Here is a 15,348-nt window from a genome sequence, read left to right on the forward strand (position 1 = left end):
GCATCCCGCTGGAAAGAGACTGCGCCCCTCATCGCCCCCTCCTAGGGCCGTGACACTCAGGAGCTTGCCTGCCTTTACCCCGTGAGAGCCCCGCTCCGTCCGGAGCCGCTCTCTGTCCCCGGGCTAGGCTGCCTGCGCCCCTGTCACCGCCTGCCACTGGAGTGCGCTGAACGCGCTGTCACCCCTCCCGCCGGAATCCGTCCGACGACTGTGATCAACGCCGGGTCATCCAGCTGCACTGTCCGTGCCCTGTGACCCCGCTTCACTATCCCCAGACATCTCAGGCCGCGCCGCCCCCGCTGTGGAGACCCCCCTGCACCGCCGTGCTAAGGGTCGCTGGCCGCGCCTGCCTGTTGCCCACACCCGCTGATTGAGGATCCAAGAACACTTCCCCAAAGCCGAGAGTCGCACCGATGTGTGCCGACTCTCTCCACGCAACAGTGCTACAGGAATTCCAGTATCGGGCTCGGGGCCCGCACCGCCTTACTTCCCCGTTAAATCCTCACCACACGCCCGTCTCACCGCCGCTGCCCGGGAGCCACCGGGAGGAGCTGTGCACAGCGCGAGCGCGCCCACGACCGATGCGTGAGCCGCGGTAGGCCTGAAGTAAGTCAAGACTGGAATCTCCCAAGTGACATTGAGAAACGACTAAAGAAGTATTCGCGGAAAGAACTGTTTGCCTGCTTTAATAATCTGGTGGCATAGAAACAACGTTACTGGTCTTGTGATAAGTCTGCATATTGAGATAACTATTTTTACATAAAAGAGCGTATTTTCACATACCTAAGCCTGGTGTCCGTTTCTGGGGGGATTAAAGGGTTTACTGTGTGTATGATTATAATTGCTTAACCAACAATGCCTGAAGAATCGCCTTGGCTGCTCACGCCACGCACCTAGAGGGTGAGCAAGGGTCATTCCCAAAGGGGTTATCCTGTGCCCTGATGTAGAGGAGAGGGTTCCTGCTTGACACAAGGGCAACCTTGCGCCAACCAGAGACCCCCAAGTCTAACATTGTTGGCAGCGGCTGGGATTTCGGATTTGCATTTATAATTTGCATACAGTGAATTATTAATCACCAGATAGTGAGAGCAGACCAAGTAACGCAGCCACAGGTTTTCATTTTTGAACTTTGTTGAGACATCTGCCATTACTGCAACCATGCCTGGCTCACTCTCCGCTGGAAGAGCACTCTCTGTGATTTCTGGAATGGATGAGGTGGATTGGGAGGGACTGGAAGGCTACACGATAGAGCAATTGAAAGGCTACAGTGTAAAATTCAGAGTTCCCCATGCTGGATTCAAGAGGAGGAACCAGTACCTCAAGGCGTTGAGAGAATGGAAGGAGTCAAGAGACCCACAGAATGCGGGTACATCGTTCCACCCGACAACCTGGAGGCGCCCAGCAGAGTACGGTCGCCAGAGGAGCTGGCAGACAGGGCAGCAGACAGGGCACATGCAATTGAGATGGCAAAGTTGGCAGGACAAATGGAAATGGAAAAGCAGAAGTTGGCCCTGGAGGCACAACAACGCCAAATGGATCATGATATAAGATTGAAGGAGTTGGAGCTGAAGGCGAAAAGTTTGGACACCGCTCCTTCTGGTGGCAGCACTCCACCGGTGCAGGTAGAGTCCAAGGTGTACATCCCCAAAGATGTAGTGAAGGAGTATTTTAGAAAGGATGACATAGGGCAGTGGTTTAGAGCCTATGAGGTGGCCATGTCTTCACACCGGGTCCCTGAGAAAGACTGGGGAGCGGGGTTGTGGGGAAGGTTCCTTGCTGAAGGGCGTGACACACTGTTAGATTTACCCCTAGATCTCCAAGCCTCATACCCCCATATGAAGGAAGCTTTAATGACCAGGTATGGGTTAACTCCTGAGCTATATCGACAGAGGTTCAGGGAGACTAAGAAGATCCCTGAGAGTACGTATGTGGAGTATGTAACTTTTTTCTGCAGAGCACTGGATGGTTGGGTGAAGGGTAGCAAAGTGAATGATTATCAAGGGCTGCTTGATTTAATTGCATGGGAGCACTTGTCCAGTCAATGTTTTCCTGAGCTACGCCAGCACCTGATTGATCGCAAGCTGTCCAACCCGAGGAAGCTTGCTGAGGAGGCGGACCGCTGGCTCAGCACCAGGGTCCACAAGGGTCAAGTGGGAGACTCCGCCAAAGGTGGGCAGGGTCCCCAGCAGAAGAGTGGGGGGGACAGGGGTAAACAGAAGGGGTTCCAAAAAGGCCCCCAAAGTAATCCCCAAGGGAACCAGCAGACGGGTTCTCAGCCTCCCCCACCCCCGCAGCAGAACGGGGCCCCGACAGGTAGACCTGTTCCAAAGGGGCCCTTCAATTGTTACAGGTGTGGTGACCCGGGTCACATTGCCTCTGATCCTAAGTGTCGCCTGTTTGGTAAGACCGCACCCACTAGTGCTCCAAACCGGCAAGTAGCTAATATTAACTTTGGGGAGGAGGTAGCAGTCCAGGAGGGTGGGGGTCCCGGGCAGATGACCCTAGTCTCGCTAGGAGACAGTGAGATGGTCCCTGAAACCTACTTACCCTCTAACACTAAGAAATATGGGCAAGTAGTGACCATCAATGGAAAGAAGGTTGAGGCTCTTAGAGATACAGGAGCCAGCGTGACCTCGGTGAGGCAACACCTGGTGTCTCAAGAGCAGATTGTACCCAATGCCTACTGTAGGGTTGTCAACGCTGACAACATAGAGAGTCGTTGTCCAATGGCTCAAGTTCCCTTTGAGTGGGGGGAGGTCTCTGGTACTCTACAAGTCGCTGTGAGAACTGACATGCCTGTAGACTGTCTGCTGGGAAACGACCTGGAGAGCTCCCCTTGGGAAAAGGTGGAGAAGACCACGCATCTGAGGATGGTGGGTCTGCCCGACTGGGCGTGCGTGACCACCCGGTCCATGGCAGCCAGTAGGGGTGTTGAGAGGGTCCTGGAGCCTGAGGGAGAGGTCCAGGAACCGGCCTTAGGGAGAAGGCGCAGGAGGCGCGGGAAACCGGCCCCCGAAGTTCCCACGGCCCAGGAGGAAGTAGACCCTGAGGGGGATGCTCTGGAGCCTACCGGGGAACAGATTGCCGAACTGGGAGACCTGCCTGAGCTGACCCATTGGCAGCAAGAAGGAGGTCCCTCCAGGGAGGAATTCTGCAGGGAGCAGAAAGAATGCCCTTCTCTCGTGGGTATGCGGCAGCAGGCTGCAGACCAGGCCAATGGTGTTCAGGCCAAAACACACTACGTGTACTGGGAGAGTGACCTCCTGTATTCCGAGCCTAAGGCTGCTGAACCTGGGTCAGCCCGTGTGCTGGTGGTACCCCAGAAGTTCAGAACCTTCCTACTGGGGCTGGCTCATGATGTGCCTTTAGCAGGACATTTGGGGATGGACAAGACCTATGACAGGCTTGTCACCCACTTTTACTGGCCCCAAATGCACAAGAATTCAGATTCCTACTGCAGAACCTGTCAGACTTGCCAGGCAAGTGGTAAGAGCGGAGGGAAGCACAAGGCTCCTCTGCAGCCCTTCCCCGTGGTCGGTACGCCATTCCAGCGAGTGGGTATTGATATTGTGGGGCCTCTGGACCCCAAGACAGCCCTGGGCAACAGGTTCATCCTGGTCTTGGTGGACCATGCCACCCGGTACCCTGAAGCCATCCCTCTGAGGACAGTGACGGCCCCCGTGGTGGGACGAGCACTGATGGGAATTTTCTCCCGAGTGGGATTCCCTCTAGAGGTGGTGAGCGACAGGGGGACCAATTTCATATCCACATATATGAAATCCCTGTGGAAGGAGTGTGGGGTAACTTACAAGTTCACCACTCCTTACCACCCCCAAGGAAATGGGTTGGTTGAGAGATTCAACCGAACCCTCAAAGGCATGATCATGGGCCTGGACGGTCCAATGAGGCGTAAGTGGGACGTCCTCTTGCCATGCCTGCTCTTCGCTTACCGAGAGGTGCCACAGAAGTCTCTAGGGTTCAGCCCCTTTGAGCTTCTGTATGGTCACCCGGTAAGAGGACCTCTGAGTTTGGTAAAGGAAGGCTGGGAGCAATCTCCCAGGAAACCTCCCCAGAATGTATACAGTTACATGCTGGCCTTCCGAAACCAGACTAGGCGTTTCAGGCAACTTGCTGAGGCAAATCTGGAAGCCAGCCAGGAGGAGATGAAGCGGTGGTACGACCGGAATGCCACTCTGGTAGAGCTTCAACCTGGACAAAAGGTGTGGGTCTTGGCCCCAGTGGAGCCTTGTGCACTTCAGGATAAGTGGACAGGTCCATTTGAGGTTGTGGAGCGCAAACGTCCTATCACCTACTTGGTGGACATGCAGTCTCCCAGGAACCCTTTGAGGGTCCTACATGTTAACCGCCTTAAGCCCCACTTAGAGAGGACCGAAGTGGGCATGCTGCTGGCCACTGATGATGGAATGGAAGAGGAGACCGAGCCTCTTCCTGACCTCTTAGTAGCCTCTGAGAAAGATGGGTCAGTGGATGGAGTTAACCTCTCACCCACCCTGACGCCCGAACAACAGGAAGATTGCCGACACTTGCTGGGGCAGTTTCCAGATAGGTTCTCCCTGGTTCCTCGTGTCACAGATTGGTGCGTCCATGATGTGGACACAGGAGACAGCTTACCTGTGAAGCACAAGGCTTACAGGGTAACTGACAGGGTCAGAGCTTGCATCAAGGAGGAGGTCTCCAAAATGCTTGCGCTAGGGGTGGTTGAGTCCTCCAGCAGTCCTTGGTCCAGCCCCGTGGTCTTGGTCCCCAAAGCTGCTGCGCCGGGAGCCACACCTGAACTCCGGTTCTGTGTGGACTACAGAGGACTCAATTCAGTAACGAAGACTGACGCGCACCCCATCCCCAGAGCTGATGAGCTCATTGATCGGCTGGGGGCTGCCCGGTTCCTCAGCACGTTTGATTTAACGTCTGGGTACTGGCAGATCGCCTTGACCGATGGGGCCAAAGGGAGGTCAGCATTCTCTACACCAGATGGGCACTTCCAGTTCCGAGTCATGCCAGTTGGAATGAAGAATGCCCCTGCCACCTTTCAGAGGTTGGTCAACCAGGTACTGGTTGGGCTGGATGCGTTCAGTGCCGCCTACCTGGATGACATCGCAGTGTTCAGTGCCACCTGGCCCGAACACCTGCGCCACCTCTGGGAAGTGTTGATGGCTCTGCGCCGAGCAGGCCTCACGATCAAGGCAAGCAAGTGCCAGATCGGGCAGGGTTCCGTGGTGTACTTGGGACACCAAGTGGGGAGTGGCAAGGTGGCTCCCTTGCAACCCAAAATTGAGACCATCCTGGCTTGGGAACCCCCCAAGACGCAGACCGCAGTGAGGGCCTTCCTGGGGCTCACTGGGTACTACAGGAGGTTTGTCAAGGGCTATGGAACGATCGTTGCCCCCTTGACAGAGCTGACTTCCAAGAAGCAGCCCAGGAACGTGATCTGGACTGACACCTGTCAGAAAGCTTTCGACACCCTGAAGACTGCCATGTGCACGGCGCCCGTGCTTTTGGCCCCTGACTTCTCCAAGGAATTCCTAGTGCAGACAGACGCTTCAGAGCATGGTGTAGGGGCTGTTCTCTCACAGATGACTGAGGAGGGCTGGGACCAACCCGTAGCCTTCATCAGTAGGAGGTTACTTCCACGGGAAAGTAGGTGGAGTGCAATTGAGCGAGAAGCATTTGCTGTGGTCTGGGCGCTGAAGAAGCTAAGACCCTACTTGTTTGGGTCTCACTTCCGGGTTCAGACGGACCACAGGCCCCTCAGATGGTTGATGCAAATGAGGGGTGAGAACCCGAAGCTGTTGAGGTGGTCCATCTCCCTACAGGGTATGGACTTTACGGTGGAACACCGTCCTGGTACAGATCACGCCAACGCTGACGGTCTGTCCAGGTATTTCCGCCTTAGTGACGAGGAACCCCCTGGGCAAGGGTAGTTCTCCCCACATTTCAGCTGGAGGGGACACGTGTTAGACCTGGCACCTTGGCGTGAGTTTCCCTTCCACTTTTTGATGGTGTGCCTCGATTGTTTTGCTGGTGTTGTCCGCTCAGGGAACTGCGCCACGGCTAATCCGTGCCGCAGTGCAAGTGCTCCCTAGGTAAAGTGTACCTGTAATTGATGTTCATGATTGGTTTATTGGATTTACTGTCAGTGCCCAGTAAAGTGCACCAGGGGTGCCAGGGCTTGTGAATGCCAATGCTGCTGGTGGGCTTGCAGCGCTGGTTGCGCCACCCACAGAAAGCGGCCGCGTAAAATGTGTCTAGGGTCTGCCACCGCCAACCCTGTGCGCGGTCTGGGACCGTCGCGCTGACTGCGCAAGTGCCCCCACTTGCCAGTCCCTAAAACCTTCCCTTACCTACATATTAGCCACCCCTCTGGTAGGCCCAAGGGCAGGGTGCATTGTAGGCATAAGGTAGGACATGCCCTGATGTGTGTGGCATGTCTTAGTAGTGAATTACAGCCATTTTCGTTCTTCACTATTGAAGGCTACCTGCTCTCCATAGGCCAGAATGGGCTGCTGGAGTCACTACACGCTGTGACCCCAGTAGACTCAGAGAGCAGGGTAGAATGTCAAGTTTAGTATGCCTGAACTCAGAATAATAAAATACTTCTTGTAGTCAAGTTTATTTTAATATCCTGTGTTTGTAAATACTACTTTTAGAAAGTTAGTATTTACTGACCTGGCCATTTCAGTCCGCCTCTGCTGTGTGTGTGTGTTCTGCCTAGCAACAGTAAGGAGCAGGGTTGGGGAATCCCCAGAGACAGGCTGGCTGCCAGGTGGTGGGTAGAGAGATTGCACCAGGATGGGTGGGAGGAGTACACCTTGACTCATGAATAGACCTGTGCTCTGCCACCACAAAGCCGGCGCCGCCCCCTGTGGAGCGGCAGATGTCTCTGCCCTGCTGCTGAAAGGAAAGAGCAGAGTCATCATAACAAAGTGCTCCAGAACTGGACTGAGCCAGGCCCAGGCCCCCTGGCGCTAAAGAACAAAGGAATCACTGTATAAAAGTAGGAGCCTGGCTCCTAAGAAATTAGAATCCTGTTTACCACAAAGAACCTCTGCCCGACTAGGAGGAGAAGAAGACGCTGGAAGGACTGGCCTGCTGCTTGCCTTGCTGAGAAAGGAGAGGAAAAAGACTTGCTGAAAAGACTTTGCTACTTTGTGCTTGAACATTCTCCAAGGGCTTGATCTGAGCTTGCCCCCTGAACTGAACCCCAGGACCAGTGGGTTCTCTGTGCTTTTGCTCGTCCTCCAATCGAGCCGTGTGTGCATCCCGCTGGAAAGAGACTGCGCCCCTCATCGCCCCCTCCTAGGGCCGTGACACTCAGGAGCTTGCCTGCCTTTACCCCGTGAGAGCCCCGCTCCGTCCGGAGCCGCACTCTGTCCCCGGGCTAGGCTGCCTGCGCCCCTGTCACCGCCTGCCACTGGAGTGCGCTGAACGCGCTGTCACCCCTCCCGCCGGAATCTGTCCGACGACTGTGATCAACGCCGGGTCATCCAGCTGCACTGTCCGTGCCCTGTGACCCCGCTTCTCTATCCCCGGACATCTCAGGCCGCGCCGCCCCCGCTGTGGAGACCCCCCTGCACCGCCGTGCTAAGGGTCGCTGGCCGCGCCTACCTGTTGCCCACACCCGCTGATTGAGGATCCAAGAACACTTCCCCAAAGCCGAGAGTCGCACCGATCTGTGCCGACTCTCTCCACGCAACAGTGCTACAGGAATTCCAGTATCGGGCTCGGGGCCCGCACCGCCTTACTTCCCCGTTAAATCCTCACCACACGCCCGTCTCACCGCCGCTGCCCGGGAGCCACCGGGAGGAGCTGTGCACGGCGCGAGCGCGCCCACGACCGATGCGTGAGCCGCGGTAGGCCTGAAGTAAGTCAAGACTGGAATCTCCCAAGTGACATTGAGAAACGACTAAAGAAGTATTCGCGGAAAGAACTGTTTGCCTGCTTTAATAATCTGGTGGCATAGAAACAACGTTACTGGTCTTGTGATAAGTCTGCATATTGAGATAACTATTTTTACATAAAAGAGCGTATTTTCACATACCTAAGCCTGGTGTCCGTTTCTAGGGGGATTAAAGGGTTTACTGTGTGTATGATTATAATTACTTAACCAACAACGCCTGAAGAATCGCCTTGGCTGCTCACGCCACGCACCTAGAGGGTGAGCAAGGGTCATTCCCAAAGGGGTTATCCTGTGCCCTGACGTAGAGGAGAGGGTTCCTGCTTGACACAAGGGCAACCTTGCGCCAACCAGAGACCCCCAAGTCTAACAAGGGCTAACAGCAGAGGACACGCTGTGATTTTAGGATGTCACTCCTGAATTACAGAGGTATAACAGCAGAGGACAAGCTGCGATATCTGGATGTCAGGCATGCATTAAAGAGGTAGAACAGCAGAGGACACGCTGTGGTATCAGGATGTCATTGTTGAATTTCGAAGTATAGCTGCAGTGGACACACTGCGATATCAGGATGTCATTTCTGGATTACAGAGGTATAGCTGCAGAGAACACGCTGCAATATCAGAATGTCATTCCTGAATTACAGAGGTATAGCTGCAGAAGACACGCTGTGATATCTAGACATGATTTGTGTATGTTATGTTATGTTATGTTATTTTTATTTATACCGTGCACAGCTGCCCCAGCAAAGGGGCGTCCTGGCGCTTTGAGAAGGTGAACACAACACAGAGAGGGATAGCATCAGAGGTCACGCTGAGCTATCAGGATGTCATTCCTGAATTACAGAGGTATAGCTGCAGAGGAGACGTTGTGATATCTAGACGTGATTTGTGTAAAAGAGAGGTATAGTATCGGAGGAAACGCTGAGATATCTGGAGGGATTACTGGAATACAGAGGTATAGCAGCAGAGGACACGCTGAGATATCTAGACATGATTTGTGTATCAGCGAGGTATAGCATCGGAGGACACGCTGAGATATCTGGATGTTATTTCTGGAATACAGAGGTATAGCATCAGAGGACACGCTGTGATATCTAGACATGATTTGCCTATCAGTGGGGGACGTCATCAGAGGACACACTGTGAGATCTGGATGGTGTTTCTGGATTACAGAGGTAGAGCAGCAGAGAACATGCGATGATATCTAGACGTCATTTGCGTATCAGAGAGGGATGGCATCGCAGACACACTGTGAGATATGGATGTCATTCCTGAATTACAGAGGAATAGCAGCAGTGAACACGCCGTGATATCAGAATGTAATTTCTGGATTACAGAGGTAGAGCAGCAGAGGACACGCTGTGATATCTAGAAGTGGTTTGTGTATCAGAGAGGTATAGCATCGGAGGATACGCTGAGATATCTGGATATCATTTCGGGAATACAGAGGTATAGCAGCAGAAGACATGCTGTGATATCTAGATGTGATTTGTATATCAGAGAAGTATAGCATCTGAGGACACACGGAGATATCTGGATGTCACTTCTGGAATACCGAGTTATAGCATCAGAGGACACGCCGTGATATCTAGACATGATTTGTCTATCAGAGGGGGATGGCATCGGAGGACACACTATGAGACCTGGATGTCATTCCTGGATTACAGAGGTATAGCAGCATAGGACACGCTGTGATATCAAGATGTCATTTCTGGATTACACAGGTAGAGCAGCAAAGGACATGCGATGATATCTAGACGTCATTTGTGTATGAGAGAGGGATGGCATCGCGGACCACTGTGACATCTGGATGTCATTCCTGGATTACAGAGGTATAGCAGCAGTGAACACGCCGTGATATCAGAATGTAATTTCTGGATTACAAAGGTAGAGCAGCAGAGAACACGCTGTGATATCTAGACGTGGTTTGTGTATAAGAGAGGTATAGCATCGGAGGATACGCTGAGATATCTGGATATCATTTCAGGAATACAGAGGTATAGCAGCAGAGGACACGCTGTGATATCTAGATGTGATTTGTGTATCGGAGAGGTATAGCATTGGAGGACACACTGAGATATCAGAATATCATTTCTGGATTACAGAGGTATAGCATCAGAGGACACGCTGTGATATCTAGAAGTGATTTGTGTGTGAGAGAGGGATAGCATCAGAGGACACACTGTGAGATCTGGATGTCATTCCTGGATTACATAGGTATAGCTGTAGAGGACAAGCTGTGATATCAGTATGTCATTTCTGGATTACAGATGTAGAGCAGCAGAGGACTCACTGTGATATCTAGACGCGATTTGTGTATAAGAGAGGTATAGCATCATAGGACACGCTGAGAAATCTGGATGTCATTCTATATAAGAAATGTACAGCAGCAGAGGACACACTGTGAGATCTTGATGTCATTCCTTGATTATAGAGGTATAACAGCAGAGAACATGTTGTGATTTCTTAACGTGATTTGTGCATCAGAGAGGGACAGCATCGGAGGACACGCTGAGATATCTGGATATCATTTCAGGAATACAGAGGTATAGCAGCAGAGGACACGCTGTGATATCTAGACGTGATTTGTGTATTAGAGAGGTATAGCATCGGAGGACACACTGAGATATCAGGATGTCATTTCTGGATTACAGAGGTAAAGATTCAGAGGACACGCTGTGATAGTTAGATGTGATTTGTGTATCAGAGAGGGATAGCATCGGAGGACACACTGTGAGATCTGGATGTCATTCCTGGATTACAGAGGTATAGCTGCAGAGGGCAAGCTGTGATATCAGGATGTAATTTTTGGATTACAGCTGTAGAGCAGCAGAGGACGCACTGTGATATCTTGACTCGATTTGTGTATAAGAGAGGTATAGCATCAGAGGACACGCTGAGACATCTGGATGTCATCCTGTATAAGAAAGTTACAGCAGCAGAGGACACACTTTGAGATCTGGATGTCATTCTATATAAGAAATGTACAGCAACAGAGGACACACTGTGAGATCTTGATGTCATTCCTGGATTACAGAGGAATAGCAGGAGAGAACATGTTGTGATGTTTTAACGTGTGTATCAGAGAGGGACAGCAGCGGAGGACACACTGAGATATCTGGATATCATTTCAGGAATACAGAGGTATAGCAGCAGAGGACACGCTTTGATATCTAGATGTGATTTGTGCATCAGAGAGGTATAGCATCAGAGGACACACTGACATTTCTGCATATCATTTCAGGAATACAGAGGAAGAGCAGCAGAGGACACGCTGTGATATCTTGACGTGATTTGTGTATCATTGAGGTATAGCATCGGAGGACACACTGAGATATCAGGATGTCATTTCTAGATTACAGAGGTATAGCATCAGAGGACACGCTGTGATATCTAGGCATGATTTGTGTATCAGAGAGGGCTAGCATCAGAGGACACACTGTGAGATCTGGATGTTATTCCTGGATTACAGAGGTATAGCTGCATAGGACACGCTGTGATATCACAATGTCAAATCTGGATTACAGAGGTAGAGCAGCAGAGGACGCACTGTGATATCTTGACTCGATTTGTGTATAAGAGAGGTATAGCATCAGAGGACACGCTGAGTTATCTGGATGTCATCCTGCATTAAAAGGTCCAGCAGCAGAGGACACACTGTGAGATCTGTATGTCATTCCTGGATTACAGAGGTATAGCAGCAGAGAACATGTTGTGATATCTGGACGTGATTTGTGTATCAGAGAGGGACAGCAGCAGAGGACACGCTGAGATATCTGGATATCATTTCAGCAATACAGAGGTATAGCAGCAGTGGACACGCTGTGATATCTAGACGTCATTTGTGTATCAGAGAGGTATAGCATCAGAGGACACACTGAGATATCAGGATGTCATTTCTGGATTACAGAGGTAAAGCATCAGAGGACACGCTGTGATATCTAGACGTGATTTGTGTATCAGACAGGGTTTGCATTGGAGGACACACTGTGAGAACTAGATGTCATTCCTAGATTACAGAGATATAGCTACAGAAGGCATGCTGTGAGAGCAAGCTGTCATTCCTGGACTACAGAGGTATAGCAGCAGAGGACACGCTGTGATAGTAGGATGTCATTCCTGGATTACAGAGGTATAGCTGCAGAGGACACGCTGTAATATCAGGATGTCATTCTGAATTACAGAGGTATAGCTGCAGAGGACTTGCTGTGATGGCTAGTCGTGATTTTTATAACAGAGAGGTATAGCATTGGAGGACACACTCTGATATCAGGATGTAATTCGTGGATTACAGAGGTATAACAGCAGAGGGCACGCTGTGATATCGGGATGTCATTCTTGGATTACAGAAGTGTAGATGCAGAGGACAAGCTGTGATATCAGGATGTCATTCCTGGATTACAGAGGTATAGCTGCAGAGGACACGCTGTGATATCAGGATGTCACTCCTGGATAACAGAGGCATAACAGCCAAGGTCACGCTGTGATTTTAGGATGTCACTCCTGAATTACAGAGGTATAGCTGCAGAGGACACGCTGTGATATCTAGACGTGATTTGTGTATCAGAGAGGGATAGCATCAGAGGACACACTGTGAGATCTGGATGTTATTCCTGGATTACAGAGGTATAGTTGCAGAGGGCACGATGTGATATCAGGATCTCATTTCTGGATTACAGAGGTAGAGCAGCAGAGGACAAGCTGTGATAGTAGGATGTCATTCCTGGATTGCAGAGGTATAGCTGCAGAGGACACGCTGTAATGGATGCCATTCCTGAATTACAGAGGTATAGCTGCAGAGGACATGCTGTGATGTCTAGACGTGATGTGTGTATCAGAGAGGTATAGCTTCGGAGGATACGCTGTAATATCAGGATGTATTTCCTGGATTACTGAGGTATAACAGCAGATGGCACACTGTGATATCAGGATATCCTTCTTGGATAACAGAAGTATAGATGCAGAGGACAAGCTGTGATATCAGTATGTCATTCCTGGATTACAGAGGTATAGCTGCAGAGGAGACGCTGTGATTTCAGGATTTCACTCCTGGATTACTGAGGTATAACAGCAGAGGAAGCGCTGTGATATCAGGATGTCACTCCTGTATTACAGAGGTATAACAGCAGAGGACACGCTGTGATATCAAGATGTCATTGTTGGATTACAAAAGTATAGCGGCAGAGGACACGCTGCGATATCAAGGTGTCATTTCTGGATTACAGAGGTATAGCATCAGAGAACATGCTGTGATATCAGGATGTTATATCTGGATTACGGAAGTATTGCTGCAGAGGACACGCTGTGATATCAAGATGTCATTTCTGGATTACAGAGGTATAGCAGCAGAGAACATGCTGTGATATCAGGATGTTATTCCTGGATTACAGAAGTATAGCTGCAAAGGACACGCTGTGATAGCAGGATGTAATTTCTAGATTACAGTGGTATGCTGCAGAGGACACGCTGTAATATCTAGACGTGATTTGTGTATCAGAGAGGTATAGCATCAGAGGACATGCTGAGATATGAGGATGTCATTCTTAGATTACAGAAGTATAGCTGCAGAGGACACACTGTGATATCAGGATGTCATTTCTGGATTACAGAGGTATAGCAGCAGAGAACATGGTGTGATATCAGGATGTAATTCCTGGATTACAGAGGTATAGCTGCAGAGGACACGTTGTGATATCTAGACGTTATTTGTGTATCAGCGAGGTATAGCATCGGAGGAGACGCTGAGATAGCTGGATGTCATTTCTGGAATACAGAGGTATAGCATCAGAGGACACTGGGATATCTAGACGTCATTTGTGTATCAGAGACGGACAGCATCAGAGGACATGCTGAGATATCTGGATGTCATTTCTGGAATACAGAGGTATAGCATCAGAGGACACGCTGTGATATCTAGACGTGATTTGTTTATCAGAGAGGGACAGCATCGGAGGACACACTTTGAGATCTGGATGTCATTCCTGGATTACAGAGGTATAGCAGCAGAGGAGACTCTGTGATATCAGGATGTCATTTCTGGATTACAGAGGTAGAGCAGCAGAGGACGTGCTGTGATATCTAGATGTGATTTGTGTATCAGAGAGGTATAGCATTAGAGGACACGCTGAGATATCTGGATGTCATCCTGTATAAGAAAGGTACAGCAGCAGAGGACACACTCTGAGATTTGGATATCATTCCTGGATTATAGAGGTATAGCAGGAAAGAACATGTTGTGATAGCTGGACGTGATTTGTGTATCAGAGAAGGACAGCATCGGAGGACACGCTGAGATATCTGGATATCATTTCAGGAATACAGAGTTATAGCAGCAGAGGACACGCTGTGATATCTAGAAGTGATTTGTTTATCAGAGAGGTATAGCATCAGAGGACACACTGAGACATCAGTATGTCACTTCTGGATTACAGAGGTATAGCATCAGAGGACACGCTGTGATATCTAGACGTGATTTGTGTATCAGAGAGGGATAGCATCGGAGGACACACTTTGAGATCTTTATGTCATTCCTGGATTACAGAGGGATAGCTGCAGAGGACACGCTATGATATCAGGATGTCATTTCTGGATTACAGAGGTAGTGCAGCAGAGGACGCACTGTGATATCTAGATGCGATTTGTGTATCAGAGAGTTATAGCATCAGAGGACACGCTGAGATATCTGGATGTCATCCTGTATAAGAAAGGTACAGCAGCAGAGGACACACTGTGAGATCGGGATGTCATTCCTGGATTACAGAGGTATAGCAGCAGACAACGTGTTGTGATATCTGGAGGTGATTTGTGTATGAGAGAGGTATAGCAACGGAGGGGCAGCTGAGATATCTGGGTGTCATTCCTGGATGAGAGAGGTATAACAAACACAATGTGATATCTGGATGTCGCCCCTGTGTAAGAGCGGTATAGCAGCAGCGGACATGATGTGAGAGGTATAGCAATAGCAAACTCACTGTGATAGCTGGATGTCGCCCCTGTGTAAGAGAGGTATAGCAGCAGCGGACATGCTGCAATATCAGAATCTGATTCATGTATGAGAGAGGTATAGCATTGGAGTACACACCGAGATACCAAGATGTCATCCTGTGTAAGAGAGGTATTGCATCGGAGGACATGCTGAGATATGCGGATGTCATTCCTCCACTTTATGGCCTTTTAGGCAAGGATAGGCGGCAGAGCATACTCGGTGAGAGCTGCGTCACTCTGGAATGCTATGCCTCTCCACCTCCGCATGACGGAGTCAGAACCGGCCTTCAGAAAAGCTCTGAAAATCTGGCTTTTTAACCTCCTGTAGTTCACTCCTTTTCCCTCCTCACTGTGAATCTGCAACACAGCGCCTGGACACCTTCGCTGAAGGTAGCTGTGTGCTCTATAAATCACACTTACTTACTCACTTATCTGGATGTCACCCCTTTG

This window comes from Triturus cristatus, chromosome 5_1 (assembly GCF_964204655.1).
Source record: "Triturus cristatus chromosome 5_1, aTriCri1.1, whole genome shotgun sequence".
Taxonomy (NCBI): domain Eukaryota; kingdom Metazoa; phylum Chordata; class Amphibia; order Caudata; family Salamandridae; genus Triturus; species Triturus cristatus.